The sequence below is a fragment of the Octopus bimaculoides genome, chromosome 17 (genome assembly GCF_001194135.2).
Source record: "Octopus bimaculoides isolate UCB-OBI-ISO-001 chromosome 17, ASM119413v2, whole genome shotgun sequence".
Lineage (NCBI taxonomy): Eukaryota > Metazoa > Mollusca > Cephalopoda > Octopoda > Octopodidae > Octopus > Octopus bimaculoides.
This window is the reverse complement of record NC_068997.1, coordinates 34,458,940-34,465,677: the sequence shown is the minus strand read 5'-3', so window position 1 is coordinate 34,465,677 and position 6,738 is coordinate 34,458,940.

Here is a 6,738-nt window from a genome sequence, read left to right as displayed (position 1 = left end):
TGTGTGTGTGTGTGTGTGTGTGTGTGTGTGTGTGTGTGTGTGTGTGTGTGTGTGTGTGTATGTCTGTGTGTCTCTGTGTGTGTCTGTGTGTATGTATCTTCATACACAAAACTTTCTGAGCCAAAAAGTAGCTGTCAGAAATCACGTGTGAATTTCAAGTGTAATTAATATGGTAACGACCACCGCAAAGTACCACGTCACGTGGTCGGGAATGCAATTTAAGTCTGAGTAGGGAGTGTATAGGAAATATGGGTGTGGTGTCAATCTCATACTTTCCCCAACCCTCTTTAAAACATCAGGTTTGATCATACCACACATAAAGCAAGACCTAAAGCGTCGTCATATTTGCTATCTGATTTAACAGGACATTTAAAGCGGAAGAGTGGACAGGTTTTGTAGCGTTTGAAAGTGGATTGTGTAGATGGTAGTGATGACAATGCCCATGTGAATTGACAGTCTGGTAGTATTAGTGGAGCATTGCAGTTGATGTTATTGCTTTTGTTATTGTTTTTGTTGTTGTTTCTGTCGTTTTGTTGTTGTTTTGATGCATTTGTTTTTGTTGTTGTTCACTAGTGGTAGTGTCTCTTGTACGGTTGTAGTTGTGGTTCTGTGGTAGTGTTATGGTGTGTAGTGTGTTATTTGTGTTGTATATATATGCAGTCTTGGTGGTGGTGGTGGTTGTACCTGACGATATTAACGGTTGCGTAGCTAAGTGAAGTGTGTAGCCATATTTGAGATGGCTGTTTTCTGGGTACCGAGGCTAATGGTTACATCGATCGGGTTAGTTTGGGTTGTGCGTACGTTCATGTGTATAGGTTGCTAAATCCACTACGTTTCGATAGAAGAATTACTGGAGGACTAAATACCAGGCAGGGGAACTGAGCTGCCTACCGTCCAATAGTAGGCTGTAACAAACACTTCACTAACAATAAGTCTACTACTACTACTACTACTACTACTACTACTACTACTACTACTGTTGCTGCTGCTACTACCCCTACTGTTTCTGCTGCTACTACTGCTACTGCCTACTACCGTTGCTGCTGCTGCTGCGGCTGCTACTACTACTACTATTACTACAGTTACTGCTGGTGAGCCTTATATCTATGGCCAACACCTCTGGTACTAAACTCATTACTACGATCACAATCCACCATCTAATGATTATCATCATCATCATCAGCAGCAGCAGCATCATTGCTGGCGTCATCGTCGTCATTGCCAGGAAAAAGACCATCACCAACACCACTATAAACAGGAAAGGTTATACTACATATAGAACGCAAGATGTCTTCACTTACCTCGGTTTCTCTAGAGATAAAATCATAATTACTTTTGGGTTGGAACGGCCAGAAGAGAGGGCGGCTGTCGTTGGTCTTATCTCGTTTAGAAGGAACAACATCAGTGTTTTCAATATATGAGAGCACGTATGTGCGTGTGTCCGCGTCAGCATGCATGCATGCGGGTAAGTAGAATAATCCATACAAACACATAATTATGTATAATATATATATATATATATATATATATATATATATATATATATATATATATATGTATGCATGTATGTATGTATGTATATGTTTGTCTACGTACTTGCGTCTGAGCGTACATAACCAACTCCCCTCACACTCACATAACACACTCTCAGACTCACATTTCGACTTTGTTGATGGAAACATTGGTGCGCTGTCAGATATCCGAAATTAAGCAGAGTCAAAATTGCTTTTTTTTTTTCCTGCGATATGTAACTAAGGAAATGAATACATGTGTGAATAGTCAGCTTCTAGTTAGCATCTTTGATTATGTTGAAATTAAGATACTTTACACCCAGTCGGTTAAAACACCTAGTTCTATTGTAGAATAGGTCATCATTGTAAACATAAACACAATTGTGAAATTGAGGGAGCTGCAGACTTGCTCCATTTCTACCAATGATGACATGCACTAGATGCATTAGCGTAATAAGGGGTTGGGGATGATGGGCACGTGCCTTAGGAGACATCTTTCTGATGATTGTTAGTTAAAACATATTCTTTGAGAAATGTACCAGTAGTATATTTCTGTGTGCGTGTGTGTATATGCACACGTGTACATATATAGTGTGTATATATATATATATATATATATATATATATATATATAGGCACAGGAGTGGTAAGTAGCTTGCTTACCAACCACATGGTTCCGGGTTCAGTCCCTCTGCATGACATCTTGGGCAAGTATCTTCTACTATAGCCTCGGGCCGACGAAAGCCTTGTGAGTGGATTTGGTAGACGGAAACTGAAAAGAAGCCCGTCGTACATATGTATGTACGTGTGTATATGTTCGTGTGTTTGTGTCTCTCTCCCCAACATCGCTAGACAACCGATGGTAGTGTGTTTACGTCCCCATAACCTAGCGGTTCGGCATAATAGACCGATATAAGTACGAGGTTTAGAAAGAATATGTCCTAGAGTCGATTTGCTCGACTAAAAGTGGTGCTCCAGCATAGCTGCAGTCAAATGACTGAAAGAAGTAAAATAGTAAAAGAGTAAAAGAGTGCCTTCAAAACGCGGAGTAGATGAAACAGGGACAACTGACGAAGGGGGATACTCTTTATGTTGCATACCTCGTTTCTCTGTGTGTTTTCCGTTGTTGAAAAAATGTTCGTTTTCAATGTTTTCGTTTTTATGTTTTCGTTTCTCATTGTGTTTAACGTTTTTCTTTTTTGATGTCCTGTACCCATATATGCATGTATGTATACATATTGATGTAGGTATGTACATATATGTATGGATCAGCCAGCTTAAAGGCGTGACGTAGCTACTATCTTTCCGTCCAGCTTCGTCATTTCACTAGCGTTCAATATCCCACGCGTTTGGACGTACGGCTTTTTAATGGTTTTCACTGTCCAATTTTTCCTGTCTTGCTTTGTGTTTGCCACCTTGGATTCCTCTGTTTAATGGGTTAATCCACTACTCAGGAAGAAACTATTCTAAGAGTGCGTCCTGCCTTATCTTCGAAATGCCTGGTTTTAGAATAGAGGCAGCTGATGAAGGATTAATTCCAAGTGGCTTGTTTGCTTTCCTATGTTCGTTCTGTTGTCTGTAAACAAAGTCCGTTTTATTTTTATGCTCCCGTTCATTTGTCTAACGTCCTGTGCCCCAATATGCATCTATATATACATGTAGATGTAGGTATGTACATATATGTATGTATACATGCATATGCTTATATATCATTTGTATTTATATATATATATATATATATATATATATATATTCTATCTTTGTTTCAGCCATTTGACTGCAGCCACACGACTTATTCAAAAAAGTGACAACAAATGAATGAGACTTCGATATTAGATAAATACAGGATTATTTATATATGTTATAATTTAGAACAAACAGTAAGTTGTCATTATAGTAGTCGGATTGTCGAATGTCGGAGCGAAGAGCTACGATGCACTTTCGTCGGCTATTAACGGCAACAAATGCTATGAAAAACCGCTGAATAAAAGGGAAGTTACTTTAATAGGTAAAAAAAGAAAAAAAGAAAAAAAGAAAGAAGAAAAGATAAAAAGAAAAAATACACGCAACCATATTCTCACAATGCATAGACATAAACCTGCATTCATAGCATCTACATATGTATACACTCACACAAACATGTATATGTACATGCACATAAATACAAACATATATGTGTATGTATGTATGTACTCATACATACACACATATCCCAAAATCAAGGACTTAGATGACTTCGAAACAGATCTACTGAAGCTTATAAACAAAATCAAATTTCGTAAGTCCTTTAACACTTTTGAACAGAAACTGAAAAAGGACATTAAAAATATAAAATTTTTTTTTTAAACGGCAATTTTTTCTGATAAAACCAAGACCTTATACCTTGTAGACAACAGCACATACTCACAACTCCTGCATAACAATGTTATTAGTAATTACACTAAAGCTCGCCCGCATGTTTATAACGACATTAATAGAAACGACATTAATAGAAACATCGTCGCTAGTTTAAATATGATTTTTTTAAATAGAAATCCTTCCAAAAAAAGCAGCCTTTATAACTATTAAGGACCATAAAAATAACTTCTTATATAATCCTAAATGCAGACTAATTAACCCTGCAAAATTAGAAATTGGTATCATTAGTAAGGAAAATTTAAGAAATAAACAATGCTATAGTTAGAGGGGCAACTAATTTAGTACAATGGTCCAATAGAATAGAAGTTGTTAACTGGTTTATAGCAATTAGAAATAAGAATAAAGCAAGATTTATACAATTTGATATTGTAGATTTCTATGCATTTATTTCTAGAAAACTGCTAGATAAACACCTCACTTTCGCAAGCGATTTTACAGAGATTAGTAAACAAGATAAGGATATAATCCTCCATGCTTAAAAGACCTTACTCTTCAGCGAGAACAGAGTGGATCAAGACAGCAGACACAGAGGGTTCTTTTGATGTGAGCATGGGGTCATATGATGGAGCAAGCATATGCAATCTCATTGGGCTATTCCTGCTTGACACGTTAGGAAAAGATTTTCCTGGTACATATTTCGCTATTTATAGGGATGATGCTCTAGCTTTAGCTAAGAATACCAATGGACCAGTGCAAGATCGGTTGAAGAAGGCTATTATCCATCTTATGAAAACATTCTACCTTAGCATAACAATAGATACCAACCTGACGGTTTACAAACCCTATAGAAAGTCCAACGATGTAGGTTCCTTCCGCCCCCCAATAGTGTTTAAGAAATTAGTTCAGAATATTAGTAGGAGAATTTCTAGCCTCTCCTCCAATACAAACATATTTAATAATGCTAACCCACTATATAACAATGCCCTTAAAGCTAGTGGATTTAAAGAGAAAATAGCTTACACACCTACTATTAGGCCAGAAATAACGATAAGAAAACATAGACAAAGGAAAATTATCTGGTGACCTTTAATATTGGTAAGTATTTCTTGTCACTAATAGATAGATATTTTCCAATACATCATAAATATAGGAAACTCTTTAATAGGCATAACCTAAAAATTAGTTTTAGTCCAACCCCAATTTTTAAAAACATAATTACACACAATGCAGTACAACAACACGAAGCCGGCTATTCCTGCAGGGATAAAGACTTGTATCCGCTAAATGGAGCCTGTATGACCGAGGCCATTATTTATGAAGCCACCGTAAATTCTACGAACGCTAATAATACAGTTTAATCCAAGAAATATGTGGGTCTCACAAAGGGGAATTTCAACAATCACACTTTATGCTCCAGACACTGGAATAAGCGAAAAACTACCAAATTATCCAGTTATGTATGATTCCTAAAAGAACAAGGTGTCAGCTGTAGGATTTACTGGAAGATCTTAACCAAGTGTAAACCTTACACCAACGGTAGTGAAAAGTGCGGTCTTTGTAATATGGAAAAATGGCTCATCTGGAAAAGTTCTTTGGACCGCGCTACATGTCTAAATTCAAGAACTGAACATTTTGGGTCATGTCCACATGTGACAAAATACTTGTTATGGATTTGCCCCCCACCCCACCCCAACATCACAGCTAGAATCTACAATTTTACTGCGTTCCTGCACAAGCGTCCCATATGTCTTAACTTCTTTTTAATTTTTCATTTATATATATATATTTTTTCCATTTTTCTTTTTTTTCGTTTTAAGTGTATGAATGTGTACATGTGTGTGTTTATGTATATGTATGCATATATTATATATGTATATGTGTATGCATGTGTATATATGTGTATGTGTATATGTATATATATGAATGTAAGACTGTGACCTGTGCGTAACTGCGACTTCCATGCATACGTCCCCTTTATTTATATGGGTATGCATTTGTTTGTATATGTGCGTGTGTAGGTGTGTGATATAGGATGCACATATATATATATATATATATATATATATATATATACTTTATTTGAAAGCCGCAGAAATATAACGAAAAACTGTTACTCGGAGTTTCCCGTTCCCGTTCATCGGACAGTTTTGTTAGAAATGGGAAAGAAATGACGATGCAATCAAAGCTAATATAAAATTTAAAACACATGGACCTGTTTCATTGGTCGTTTCAAATAACGGTCTTGGGTGTACAATGAACAAAACAAATGAATTCAATATACATTCATCCTATTTTTTAAAAATCGAAGAAAACCTTAAATTGAAAAATGGGTTCAAAATACATATTGTAAATAGTTATAATCGAATTAACACATTAAAATTAAATAAAATTTACGCTGCATTAGAAATAAAAAATATAATTACAACAGTATATACTCATACTAGACTATCTACAACATACATCAGAATACACAGATGCATACGTACAGACAATATACGTATATAGGTATTTATTTGCAAGACATAAATTCATGCACGAATACTCATGTATACACATACACATATGCACGCAATCAAGCTCGCGCACGAAAATTATTCAGCATCGTAACCTTGTGGAGTGGAGGAGGAAGAGTAGCTTATCGATAAGGACGTTACTAATGTAGAAAGAGAAAGTATGGTTATCGTGAGAAAAAAGAAAGAAAGGAGAGAAAGAAGGAAGGAAAGAAGGGAAGAAAGAAATATAGAAAGAAAGAAAGAGCGAAGGAAGGAAAGATAGCAAGAAGGAAGTGTAGCGTATGTAACAAACGTACACACTATATATATATATATATATCGTTCAGAGATTTAACATATATATGTATATATTTATA